This window comes from Suricata suricatta, chromosome 7, assembly GCF_006229205.1.
Source record: "Suricata suricatta isolate VVHF042 chromosome 7, meerkat_22Aug2017_6uvM2_HiC, whole genome shotgun sequence".
Lineage (NCBI taxonomy): Eukaryota > Metazoa > Chordata > Mammalia > Carnivora > Herpestidae > Suricata > Suricata suricatta.
This window is the reverse complement of record NC_043706.1, coordinates 103,942,021-103,957,367: the sequence shown is the minus strand read 5'-3', so window position 1 is coordinate 103,957,367 and position 15,347 is coordinate 103,942,021. Positions and strand designations below refer to the sequence as shown.

Genomic DNA, 15,347 nt, shown 5'->3' with positions numbered 1-15,347 from the left:
ATTTTGTATACCATATTTTGCACTAGACAAATTATATTCATTGAGGATTAATCTTTAATTTTTTTCATATTTGCCCTGCATAATTTAGTATTACAATAGGAAAAAAAAAAGAGGAGTATTGTCTGAGTGAATTTGTTTCTGTGAGTACCATGAAGTTCAAGCTTGCCAAACACTTGCGGTTCTGCCTTGATGTGATATGTGAGCAGATGTCTATGTGTTGGATTAATATTCACCCCTGAAGAACAGAATGTAGAGCTTTCCTACACAACTGACCTGCATTCTAAAGCATTACAATTTACATTTAATCCTTTGAGTTTTATCTCCCTCTAAAATTGCAAGCAGTTTTCCTCTCTGACAGTGCTTGGGCATATTAATTAGAATATTTAAAAGCCACCGTTGTCATGGCAGACATGTATTTCTAGGTATAGAAAGAAAGCATAGAATGAGTAAGGAAGTTTATTTAAATTCTAAGTGATAATTAATAATTTATATGTACATATAATGAAAAATATTATAAAATAATATAATATTGTAAATATATATAGATATGAATATATATATAAAGTGTATATTTCTGTACACTTCAGCTCTTGAATTTCCTCTTATGCCTAATAAGAATAATAACTTTGGTTAGACTTAATTCACAGAGTAACAGTGAGATACCGTACTCTGCACTTATACAGTAATATTCAATACTGTGGTAATGTCAGCCCCAGTTCACTTGGCATCCACTCATTCACGAAATATTTCCTGAAGACATACCATGTGCGTACATTGTAATAGCTAAAATCTTGGCTTGAAGTCAAACCTTGCTATCTCTTCTCAGTTATATGAACTTTTGAAATTAATTTTGTCTTTCCAGTACTCGCTTCAGTAGCACATTAACTAATTTTATTTCTTCAGTTCTCAGTTTTTTTCATCAGAAAAGTGGAAGGAATAGTAATACGTACCTCAAAGAATTTTTGGGAGAATTTCATGGGGTAGCATGTATTAAAAACTTAGTACTAAATAGTGGGTGGAAATTGAGTAATGACAGTAAGGAAAAATGCTCACAACACAGTTAGCATAGCAGGTCTGATCCTTAGAGGGCCTGTTGCAGAGCTGGCCCTTGGGTGGCTTAAGGAAATTTGGCTTTGGAACATTCTGTAGACTGATTAGGTTTCTGTACCATCCTACCTAGACTGTTTGTACCAACACTGTGATTTATGGTGAACATCCACTTTCATTCTGGGAATTTTGAATTTTAGTAGCTGTGGTTAGGCAAAGTGCCAACATGACCAGCTCCCAATAGAACCTCGAACTGTGAGTCTTAAAGTGGCTTTCCTGTGCAAAGTATAAATTTCACTGGTGGAGGAAGGAGTGTGTTAAGCAAAGGCTCTTTGAGCAGCACAGAGAAAGCCCATGGTGGACTTCCTCCAGAATCTTCCAGACATATCTTTTCCCCTTTGCTCATCCTGTTGTGTTTCTTTCCTCTGTAATAACTCATAACCATGAGTATAAGAGCCTCCAAGTCCCCTGAGTTCTAACAAGTCAACAAATATGAGATTGGACCTGGGTCCCTAACCCAGGCATAACAGTGATAAAATTTTTTAGAATTATCTCTATTCACAGGAACATGACTAACATGTTATTTGGAGAAAAGAAAGAGAGAGGGATGGGGATTCTGAAGCTCTGATGCCTGGATATCTATGGAATCACCCATATATGAAATAGAAGCTGAGCTGTGATTTCTTATGTGAGGTGAAAGTTACCAATGGAGCTGAAAAATGATCAATCTAATCTCAGGAGAGCTGGCTCAGTGGATCCCTGGGTTTGTTTTTGCTATTCTAGCTAAGGTGGCAAAAGGTAAAACAAGAAAAAGAAAAGAACAGATAAGGCTCCCAAATCCCCAAGATCATACTTTTTTGGTGGAAAGGAGAAAGTTCGTTTTCTTGGTGCCTAAAATGCCTCTATGCTTACCAGAATTAAGTTAGTATTAATTTGGACTAGAATTGTGAGGAATAAATGCATATTGTAATCCCCATAGCAGTCAGTAAGAAAATAACTCAAAAAATGTGGGGAAAATAAACAGAATTAAAATGATATATTAGATATCTGCTTAATAATAAAAAATAACCTACCCCTAGGAGATATGACTGAATGCAATTATTCTTCTAAGCCTTTGAAATTGTGAAAATATTAATATAAAACTGAATCATATGAATACGGATAATTTAAATTAAAATTCAAGTATAATATATGGACAATATAAAACAATTCAGCAGTTTTTTCAACATTCACACCACATTCAAATAAGATATAAATTTATATCCATTCATCCCATATATATAAATTAAGAATATTGAAATTTCTACTTAAAAAGTAAAACTGTGATTTTATAAATATTAAAAGAGACTTCCACAGCAAGTTCTTTATCTGCAAATAAAGACTTTCAAATCAGATACTATTAGAGCATTTATAATTGGCTAAAATAAATTTGTCCCATTCTACTGTTTTTTTCCAGAAAAATATGTACCTCTTCTTTCACAATAAACAAATACTTAAAATGTGTGTATGTCTCATTTATTTTTAATAATTTGCAATAGTTTTAGGAAGTTAATATGTCAGTATTAAAAATTTTCTTAACCTTAGGCTCTTTGCCAAGTATTAATTATATGCAAGTACCCTAGCCACTAAAAATATGCTTTCAAAAACTCCAAAGAAATTTTTCATACAGAAAATAATAAAACCTTATGTATTTGTTTTATAAAGTTCATATTTTATGAATTAGACTGAAATAATGTGTCCATCCTTAAAATTAAGAAAATACTATATACGGGCTGCAACTCTTTTAATAAATTGCATTAATGTAGAAACTCTCCAAATTACCTCCAACAACTCACAGCATTTTTCACCTTTAAGACTTTTTGAGAACATTAATTAAAATATAAATTGCCCTTTTGAGCTCTCAGTACGCGAACGTTCATGACTTGCACCCCATGAGGCAGGATAACTTGGGACCGGCGTGAGTAGAGTGGTGTGTGAAGATGCACTCTGATTCAGGCTCCTAGTGGAACCCCTTTCAGAATGCGACATCGTCTTCCCTTACGAATCATGCAATTTCCAGGGTCATCCTTCAGGAGGATGACACCGCTCAGTCGGATTATCACTCACGCAGCTTTCTGCCAAAAAAAGATTGGTTCAAGAGGCTGAACAAAATATAAAAGAAGAAAAGAGGAGAAAGGAAAAATTTTAGAGTGTGTGTGAAGCCCTCTTTAGGCTGTTTGGATGCAGTCAGACTGAGGACCATATATTCCACTGCAGCTCAGCTCGAGATGGAAGATGACTTTTTAGTGGTCATTAGAAAATGCATGTATGGTTAGGGTGAAATGCTTCCATTCATGCTGTGATGATTAATTCTTTAACTTGTCTTATTCTTTTTTATTTTTAACAGTAAACAGAGATTGTTGAATTTTATTTGTATCAAATAGGTTAACTAATAGAATCCATGTTTGAAATTTCTAGAATCTAGTATGACTTTAAAATATCAAACAGATAAGGCAGATAAAGCCAGGCACAGAGAGGAATTTGTAGCTTTGAATACTTATATTAAAAATGAAATTATCTTAAACCAATAACCTAAAATTCTCTACATAGGAATAAAAACAAAAGAGAAAATTCAGCCTAGAGCATACATAAGAATTCAACATAAAAGACTAAAGTGGAAATTATTGAATAAGAAGAAAAATAAATGAAACCAATACTTGGTCCTCCAAATAATCAACAGAATTTGCAAACCTTTATCTGTATTGTACAAGACAAAAGACTCACATACTATCAAAATCAGGAACAAAAGAGGCAAGTTCTTATCATTTTTAAGAGCTTTGTATTTCAAAAGGTAGGCTCAATCAACCCCATAAATGGAACAAAGGGAAATTAGACAAATAAAATGGAAGATATTTAGATCGATAGTAGGTCCTTGTGAGCATTCTTTTCCTCATTGGAGAAACAGTGGAGTGATTTATACCAAGAACTGATAGCCACTTAGAGGAATCTTACAAGTACATTTTGCATATGCCACTAATTTAGTTAAGATTATATTTGAATACATTTTAAACATATGTTTGGACATATTTATTGTCTACAATAAGAAATTGTTGGAAAAAAGTTATAAAAAATCTAATTCAGTTTGCCAGGCAATTTAATCAATATATTGTTGATATTTCTATTGATATTGACATTGTTGTGCTTTCTTTTACTCTCTGACAAAACAAGCTCAAATTGAAGTTAAGTTGTAAGGAATGTTAAATCATGATCTCTTTAAGTTATCCAGAAAGGGTTTCCAGGAGAAGAGAATGATAAACCGAGATGCATAATTTGAAACAACTTAGACAATCAGGAAGAGAAACACTTAAAAAGTGTTAATACAAATCATTTAGGAACTTCAAAGCAACCATCCTGCTTAACTTGGCAATCTTCAGTTTAATGTTTGTTTTAGTTTTTGTTTCATTTTGTTTTTCCTTTCCAAAGAAGGTTAAAGGAATCTACTAACTGCAAGGAGATAATCAATTTAGGTTCCGAGCTGGGTCCCCATGAAGGTCAAGATTCTTCTCCAGAATCGTTGTAGTAGCCAAATGATAAAGAATATGGGTAAAATTAAAGACTTACTATTTTTTCCCAGAGTTCTCTAAAGTTTTGTATTCAAATTTGTTTCATTGTGCAATGAGTTATTGAATGAGTACAATAATAATGACATCCTCTGATATTACATACTGGATAAATGGAAGAACATTGCTGAGAAAAAGAGGTGAAGCCACAGTTATACTCCTTGAATTTTATACTCAGAATTGTAATGGGCTCAAAATCCAAAGTTCTTATCAGCCACAGAGAACATACTTTCCAAATTGAAAGACAACTCTGATTTCATCAGTTGAAAGGACACTTGCACCAGGGAGGAAGCAAGGATAGCCCAAGGCCCGATGAAGATTGTGAGCAACTCAAGTGCAGACTGAATATTATGTTGACCTTTTTTTTTTTTACTGAATGACAACTTTATTTTCTACACTTAAAGACGGATGTAAAACAATTACTAATCCTATTAAAGAAAATCCTACATCTCAATCAGAAAGGATAACTATATTTAATCATTACCATTTAAGTTTTTTACAACACAAGTTGAAATCACCCAGCATGCATGTTTAATCCCAGTACAAAGGATTCAAGATCAGGTATACATGTTAGAAGTGTCAAGGCTAGATTACGAATTATCATAGTCATCATCATCTTATTGTTTTCTTTTCAATGCATGTGATGATTCATTGGCAGTATTTTGTGATGACACCATGTTAGTGGTAATAAGAATGCTTTTGGACCCAATTAATGATGGATTAATCAGAACATTCTGAACTGCAGATGTTGCAGGAATTGATGCTCTTAAAGTTGGGGACTGTGAAGTGGGCATCTGTATTGTGAATCTTTGTCTTGTGAGAGACATTCAAGTCCCTACTTCCGTTGACACCGACATGGTTTGTGTGGTTGGTGCATCAAGTGTGGCAGTACTTGGTCTGCTAGTAACTGAACCAACACTTGACCATGGAACTGTTATACTTCCCGCAGAAGTAGATGCCTTTTTTGTAAAGATATAAGTTTACAGTTTGGAGCAGTCAAGCAATGTCTATCAGATGGCAACCTGGGGCCTGAATATAGCTTGATTAATGACAAAGGAATTTGATTTCTTTGTTCTGCAATATCTAATAAAAAAAACTCCTGAGGTAGGAGAGATAAAAGTCATAACACCCAAATATTGCTTGACCAAAAGTAGATGAATATATAAATGAAAATTGGATCATTTTAGGGAACATGACTTTATTTTCTTTTGATTTATATTCAGATCACTTTTAAAGAATCTTAAAATTTATCTTCCTCTACTTTTACCTCATTAGTTTTAAGTAATCATACCACTTTAAATACATATGTGCATATGTATGTTTCTAATAAGTATGCCTCATAATTCAATTTCATTTATTTTTCTTTTTATACTTTTAAAAATTTATTTTGAAAGAGACAGAGAACACATGCATGAGCGAGGGAGGGGCAGAGAACAAAGGAGAGAAAATCCCAAGCAGAGCATTGGGCTGACAGCACAGAGCCAAATGTAGGGCTTGAACTCATGAATTGTGAGATAATAACATTGGCAGAAATCAAGAGTTGGATGCTTAACTGACTGTGCCACTTAGGTGCTCAGCTTCATAGTTATTTTTCTATACATGCATTTGCCCATTTTTATTGGCAGATATCCAGATAAAAATGAAAACTTTTTTTGAATGTCCAAAATTTACCAAATTCAAGCATCTCCTTGGATTGTTCAACAGTATTAAATGTTGAAACTTAATCCTTGGCTCAGATTTCTATATTTAATATCTTTGACTCTCAACTGAACAAGTTCTTGCTGTACTTGTGACTAAGTTTCTTAAACCAGCTGGGAGCACATTTTTGCATTGAGATGGTCTTTTACACTTGGCACCTTCCAAATATCACAAAATTGGCTGCTATTGATAAGGAAAAAAGAGCCTAATCATTTAAAATATCCATTCATGTGACTCATTAGATGCTCAACTGGGAATTCTTCAGGCACTTTAGTTAAGGTTAATAGATCTGAGGATTCCTTATTCCAGGTTCCTAAAATAAATCTGCAAGTCAGATCCACAGTCCTTATTTTAATTTAATCAAAATCAAAAATCGAAAAGTTCTATGACCAAATTAAGAAAGAAAAGTCATAACAAATGTGACCTCACTAATATGTGGCTATTTGTTTGAAAAGTTGTGTTTGAGCACATGTTGTGTTTGATTATGGGAAACGGCCACAGATTCCATAGAGTGTATTATAATATATGCATATGTAATCTATCATCTTCATAAAGCAAACTTATAAAGCAAACTCTAAATTCTAAAATACAACTAGTGTCAACAGTTTTGGATAAGATATAATAAAACTATGGATCATATAACAGCTCCTATTTTGCTTTCTGATTTCCAAGGAAAGACCCATTTTAATGAACCTAGAAGCCTGACCATAGTTTTGGATTCCTGAGATCATTATGATTGAATTCTTACATCAGATCTGGTGTTTCAAGATTATAGGAACAGAGTTTGAAATATATGAATAGAGACAAGAGTGACCGAAAATATGTAGTTTTTATTTCTCTAAAAGCAAAGGGGAGAATCTGCAGCTAAGATCAATTTTGCAGGAGACTGGCTAGTGTGTGGGAGATGGAGGAGCTCCCTTTCCTCATAAGCTTGATCTCAACTTCACCCAAGGTCATCATATTTAAGCTAAAATTTATCCAAGCTCCCAATATTTTCATTGCATATGTGGCCTTTATACCCATCTATCTTGATATCTAAACTCCCTTCTGTTTAATTCATATGTGTTAGGCATTTCTAACTCTTGTATTGTAAGAAGGTAGAAAGGGAGGAAGAAAGAATCCCCATCACTGGGGCTCTACACTTTAAGCAACCACATATTCAGCAACATAGATCTGATCCAGTCTCATTGTAGGACCAAGAACAAGGAGCAGCAAGATCCTTCCATCTGCTCTAGAGTGCTCCTGGAAGCCCCAACTGAGCATCACATTGGATCAATTGATTAGATGTATATGTATTTTTACTTACTTGTTCTATTTTTGCCTTATCAATCCTGTCCTATTTAGAAATTTGGAGGAAACCAAGCTTAAAAAACCCCTGTAAGTACCATCATGTGCTTGTAGCTAACCCAGGGATCTAGTCACAAAATGGGCAGCAAGAACTTCTTACTCAGTTGACACAGTCAAAGATACTAAATACCGCAGCCATGTGCTTCTTTTTCCACTTTATTTTTTTCCCTCAGTAAAACCTGTCTAGTTTCAGAATATATACTATATCTTATTAGAACTGTGTAGGTTTATTAAATCAAACCAAGACACTTAATCCCTTTCGTATTCTTCCATTAGTAATAATTTAGTTATATATATAATTAATAAATGAATCTACATAACTACATATATAAATTTTATTAATAAAACTACCACTTATCATTTACCTGTATTTCAAATAAATTCTAACTTTCCAAAGAATCAAATTTGGAATTAATTCTGCTCCTTTATAAAACTTTTTTTCTTTGCTAGAATAATGCCTACAGCATTATTTTATATACCACAAAGAACTTTAGTATGATTACTTCATAGTTACACTTACTTTTGTAATAATATTACCAGTTTTAATCATTCATATTTTGATTCATTCATTAATTTTGATGAAAAATCAACTTTCCTACAAGGTGGGAAATTTGTCCACGTTAAGAATATGCCTAAGAAGACTTAAAACATTTCTAAATGAGACCAATACTAATACTTCTGTAGTAATTTTGTGAATATTCTCCTTATGAACCATCTAAATGCAATAATAGATAATTCTTCCTTGTTGCCAATCAGAATTTATCTTGCTTCTGCTTTAGGAATTTTTACCATGAAAGACATAACCACGAACCTACCTACCACCTTTACAAACAATAGGGTCCTCACTTATTCTTTGCAGTCCCTGCCAGACACTGTGGGAATAGCTTTGCTAGTAGGCCAAAGTCTGGACTTATCCATCCAATTTCTTCCATTCTTGCAGTTATCTCTGCCAGTCTTAGGAGGTTCTTCAGTCTATATTGGTCAATGTAACCTGTAAGATGCAACCTGTATAGGTCACATTCAATATTATTTCCTTCAGCTCTTTATGTGAATATGTAGATACAATAAATTCAGGGCAGAGAAGACAGTTGATCTAAATCTCTACACCAAGTATATTTGAATCTTAGATCTTATCCAACTACAAATCCCAAAGCATTCAAATATATTGATATGAAAAACATAAATAGTATCTACAATGACATTGAGATGTGACTCTAAGGCGTTATATTGAGCCCATGTGCCAAAATTATAAAAATTCCCATTCCCGTCACTGTTTTAAGTGTTTTATACATATTACCGTATTTAATATTCACAATGGCACTTTATGAAAGATACCAATATAGCCAGATGAGAAAACTAAAGAACAGAGAATTTAAGTAACCCACTCAACTCATAGTTAATTAAGTGTTACAGGACTTAAAATAACATTAGAGTTCTAGAATGTGTACTTTTCATCACTGCACTACACAAACATATGGAAATTGTTATTATAACAATTGTTTTCATGTTCAAAAATATAATTTCAGCTCTACATCTTCTAGAAAATATGCTGTTTATGTTTTTTTTTATTCCTTTCTCAGTGCTTTGTGCTTCCATGTAGTCCAGGTAAATAAATTTTGTGTATCACTTTCAGGTCTAATATTTAATTACCTATATGAGAAGCTGACAAAGAGAGGGAAACAATATAGTAGATATTCCATCTGTCTGTATTCCTCAGTAACTACAGTGAGTAGAGATTCCTGTCAATCTGTGAGGAAATATAATTATACAAAAATTAAAATTGCATTGTTTTAAGGCACATAAATTTGGGAATTGCTTATTAACAACAGTAAAATCTAAAAACATTACACGTTTCTGATATGAATATATCAATTAAACCACAATAAAAATTTTTTACTGTACTGACACAACTTAATTCATCAACAATTATTTATTAGCCACTTAATATATGTTCATTTTTGCTGAACTAAGAATTTGGCCAGATTAAAAATAATTTTTAGAAAAGTGGCTAGAGATCCATAAGATTTTCAAATCATATTTTATACATAATGTTAGATGTGATACATCTAAGATTGAAACAACAATTTCTGGAGCAAAGAAATTTATCAGTAACAACTCAGTATGCCATTGCCTTTTGAAATCTTTTATTACCTACTAGTTTTAAAAAAATTTAAATGCAATGTGTGTTTAATTTAAAAATGTTAGCTTTACAGGAAGATGGGAGCAGAGTAGGAGGACTCTAGGCTCATCTTTTTCCTATGTATGCAACTAGATAACTATCAAATCATCCTAAATACACCAGAATGAAACAAAATGAATAAAAAGGAGGCATCTATCCCAAATGAAAGAAAAAGAAAAGTCATGGCCAGAGGACTAAGTGAAACAGATACAAGTAATATGCTTAATAGGGAATTTAAAGCAGTGATTCAAACAATACTCACTGGGCTTGAGAAAAGAATTGAAGACATCAGTGAGACCCTTTCCCCAGAGATAAAAAGATAAAAAGGAATCAATCCCAGATGAATAGTGCAATAAATGGAGTTGTAAACATAGTTGATGCAATGAATAAGCAGGCTGAAAGAAGCAGAGGAATGAATTAATAACATAAAAAACAAAGTAATGGAAAGCAATGAAGTTGACAAAAAGATAGAAATAAGAATTATGCAAAATAAGAATAGACTTAGGGGCCTCAGTGACTCCATCAAACATAATAACATATGTATTATAGAAGTCACAGAAAAAGAAGACAGAGAAAAGGGGAAAGAAAAATTATTTGAAGAAGTTATAGTTAAACTTCCCTAATCTGGGGAAGGAGACAGACACCCAGATCCAGGAGGCACAGAGAACTGCCATCCAAATCAACAAAGCAGGCCAACACCAACACATACTGTAAATTTGCAAAATATAGCGATAAAGAAAAATCTTAAAAGTAGCAAAACAAAAGAAGTCATTAACTTACAAGGGAAAATTCATAAAGCTATCAGGAGATTTTTTCAACATAAACTTGGCAAGCCAGAAGGGAGATGCATGATATATTCGAAGTATTGAATGGAAAGAATCTACAGCTAAGAATACTCTATCCAGTAAGGCTATCATTCACAATAAAAGGAGAAATAGAGTTTCCCAGACAAACAAAAATTAAAAGAGTTTGTGACCACTAAACCAGCTCTATAAGAAATATTAAAGGGGAAACTTTGAGTGGAAAGGAGATACCAAAAGTGACAGTATAAAGGCAGAAAACACAAAGCAGTAGAAATGAGTCTTTCTGTAGAAAATCAGCCAAGGAACTCACACACACACACACAATATTATAACATATACCTAAAAATGGGGAGGAGAGGATGAAAGAATGTGTTCAAATTTAAACAGCCATCACCTTAATATAGACTGCTATTTGCAGAAGAGGTTATATGCAAACCTAATGGTGACCATGTATCAAAAACCACTAATAAATATTCAAGGAATAAAGAGAAAGAAATCCAAATACATCCAAAGAAAATCAGGGAAACATGAAAGAGACAAAGACAATAAAAGATCAGAAAAGGTCTTCAGAAGCAACCACAGAACAAATAATAAGTTGGCAATGAATACATATCTATCAATAATTACTATGAATGTAACCTTTTACATAACATCCAGTCCATACTGAACATTCCAATCAAAAGACATAGAGTATCAGAATGGATAAAAAAAATTAAGAACCACCTATATACTGAGACTCATTTTAGACCTAAAGACACCTGCAAATTGAAAGTGATAGGATAGAGGAACATTTATCATGCAAATACATGTCAAAAGAAAGCCAGAGTAGCAATACTTATCAGACAATTTAGACTTTAAACAAAGACCAACAAGAGACAAACACAGGCACTATATCAAAACAAAAGATACAATCCAACAGGAAGACAAAACAAATGTAAATTTTTATGCACTCATCATGGGAACACCCAAATATATAAAACAATTAATAAGAAACATAAAGGAACTAATTGATAATAATCCAGTAGTGGGGAATTTTAACACCCCACTTACATCACTAGACAGATCATCTAAAGAGAAAATCAACAAGGAAACAATGACTTTGAATGACACACTACACCAGATTGACTTAACAGATGTATTTAGAGCATTTCATCCTAAAATCCCAGAATGCACATGGGGGATTTGCCAGGATAGATCACCCATTAGGCCACAAAACAGGCCTCAATAAATGCAATACAATTGAAATCATACCATGAATATTTTCTAACTACAATGCTGTGATACTAGAAGTCAACCACAAGAAAAAAGATCTGGAAAGACCAAAAATGCATGGAGGATAAATAACATGCTACTAAACAACAAATGGATCAATGCAGAAATAAAAGAAGAATTAAAAAATACATGGAAATACATGAAAAGGAAAACATAGCATCCAAAACCTTTGGGATGGAGCAAAAACAATCCTAAGTTTATAGCAATATGGACCTACCTAAAGAAAGAAAAATCTTAAAATAACAACCTAACCTTATACTCAGAGAAGGTAGAAAAAGAACATCAAGTGAAGCCTAAAGCAAGCAGAAGAGAAATAATGATTAAAGTAGAAATAAATGATTAGAAACAAGCAAACAAAATACAATAGAACAGATCAATGGAATGAAGAGCTAGTACTTGGTTGTTGTCATTGTTTTATATTTATTTTGAGACAGAGAGAGGGAGAGAGAGAGCTCAAGTGAGAGAAGGAGGGAGCTAGAGAAGGAGAGAGAATTCCAAGCAGGATCTGTGCATAGACCCACATGGGGCTCCATCACAGAAAGCATGAGATTGTGACCTAAGCCAAAAATCAAGAGTTAGCTGCTTAACTAACTGAGCCACTCTGGCAGCTCAAAGGAGCTGATTCTTTGAAAAAAATAATAAAATTGATAAGGATGTGGAGAAAGGGGAACCCTCTTGCACTTAGGAAGGCAAACTGGTGTAGCCACTCTGGAAAACAATATGGAGGTTCCTCAAAGAGTCAAAAATAGAACTACCCTACTATCCAGCAATTCTACTGCTAGGTATTTTCCCAAAGAATACAAAAATACTGATTTGAAGGGATACATGCACCCCAATGTTTATAGCAGCATTATCAACAATAGACAAATGATGGAAACAGCCCAACTGTCCATTGATTGATGAATGGATAAGGAGGCTAATATTACTCAGTCATCCAAAATAATGAAGTCTTGTCATTTGCAATGATGTGGATGGCACTAGAGAGTATTGTGCTAAGCAAAATAAGAAATTCTCTCAGAGAAAAAAAAATGCCATATGATTTCACTGATATGTGGAATTTAAGAGACCTAACAAAGGAGCAAAGGAGGGGAAAAGGTGAACCAGGAAATAGAGTCAACCTCAGAGAACAAATTGATGGTTATCAGAGGGGAGGTAGGTGGGGGGATCGGTTACAAAGGTGATGGGGATTAAGGAATCAGTTGTTATGATGAGCACTGGGTGTTGTATAGAATTGTTGAATCACTATATTGTGTGCCAGAAACTAATATTACACTGTACGTTAACTATGGAATTTAAATAAAAAATGTTTAAAAAATGTTATTTTTCTATAAATTATGGAATAGATCATCTTTCCATAATGAAATTAAAAAGATGGATTTTCACCCCTAAGAGAAGTGTAATTCACAAATGTCTATATTTTATAATTCAGGATTAATAATTAGAAATACATCAAAAGTCCTTTGGTTACTTAAACACTTATTTCATGGGAAAATATTTATATAGAATTTTTAAAAATATTGTTGAAAAAAGATAAATTTCCTCATGACACAGTTTCTGTAGTCCTATTTCTCACTTTCTGAGGTTATCTGTCAGTTAATAGTTTTAAAGACAGAGATCATTCAAGTCACTGGTGAAATACTAGCCAACATATTCTTCCAAATAAGATAATAAACTTAGTTTTCCAATAGAAAACTGTTGACAAATAAACATATTTATCAGGCTTTCCAATCTCACAGGGAAAACAATTACAGTATTTGTTGTGCAAATAAGAACACCCTCCAACTGGCCCATAGCTCTTTGTCATTTAGAAGTAAAACCTTTTTGTGTTGCTATCAAAGCCAGTTTCTTAAATTCTTTTATAACATTCTTATAGACAATGAAATATATTCTTTTCTTTTCTTGAAGAGAAACGTATGGTAACAAGAGTAAAGTTGATGAAACTGGAATTAGTAGAATTAAAGAGAAGATTGACTTGAAAGAAGTTATAGAAATGTGAATACTGAACATCTCTTATTAGTGGAATTTAGAGTCATAGAAATGTATTTGTCATTAGATACTCATACAATGGAGGGAAAAGCATGAATAATTTAAAAACAAAGTTTGAGAAAGGTGAAATATCTTCCCAAGACCTCTTTCTGGAAAGGTTTAATTTTATTATTACCTTGTTGTTTTTGTTGTTGTTGTTAATAGTAAATGGAAAGCCTCATTTCTTTTATGGTCTCTTTTCTTCCTCTGCCCTAATTTCTTTTTGTACAGAGGCATTGTAGGTTAAGAAAAAAAGAAAGAAAGAAAGAAAGAACGAAGGAAAAAAGAAGAAAGGAAAAAAGGGCGGGGGGAGAGATAAATTTGTGTTAAAAGGTACACTGAGGCACATTACAATTTTTCAAGAGTTTATTTGAGCATATACATCAGTCTGAACCAGGCTGCACCAAATTAATGTCGTTAGGAGCGCTGTTCTGCCAGGAGGTAGGGGTAAGGTTTTTATAAAGACACCCAAGCAAAGTAAAGCAATTATTTAATTGGTTATAGCGTAAACACTTACCTTTTTTTGGAAAAGCGTAATAAGTTGTTTGTGATTAGTTGTTTGTAAATTTCAGTTTCTCAAGTGTTACTGCATTGACTCTGGAGTAGGTTTTAGTTTGGTTAGGCAACCTATCAAGATTTTTGAGCCATCACAGTCTAATGGCCTCCTTGTTTAAATATTTTAACAATTGATATTTGAATTATAAACAAAGGTTGTTTATGAAGAAAAACAAGAGGGGGAAAAATCATTTCACTATAGATCCTTTTCCCCAATCCTGAAAAAAACTTATTTTGAAAATTGCTACTTGAATAATAAATGTGTCATCTGGATTTTCACATAACTAAATTTAAGAAATATTGAATAGTTATGAATCAAATATTATAAAATAAAAATTTACAGATGAAACAACCAGAGCACGTTACATCCCAACTGTGCTAGTCCCTTCAGAGAATAAAGGGGATGACTCCCACTTTCTACCTTAGAGGAACTTCAGTAGTTTTGGACAGATAAAACATTCTAGATATTACCCAATCGCGGACTAAAATGGATTGCTCACTGAATAATACTATTATGTCCTCTTACAAGGCTCTCTTGGGTCTCTCTGACACTGTTTGAAATATTCAAATAGCATATTAAACTGATTAATAGAATTGGCTTCAGAGTAAAATTCAGACCTGGATTTAAGGACCAATAATAATACAACTCCAGGATATGTAAACTTGGACAAGTTACTTTAAATTTGAGTTGCCTTGGGGCGCCTGGGTGGCTTATTCGGTTAAGCATCCAGCTTCAGCCTAGGTCATGATCTCACGGGTTCGTGGATTCAAGCCCCGTGTCAGTCTCTGTGCTGACAGCTAGCTCAGAGCCTAGAGCCTGCT

General features: G+C 33.3%; 1 pseudogene; it reads right to left on the bottom strand.

The window, feature by feature from the left end:
- Positions 1 to 5,236: 5,236 nt before the first annotated feature.
- LOC115295322 overlaps positions 5,237 to 15,347 on the bottom strand; it is a 37,249-nt pseudogene continuing 27,138 nt past the window's right edge.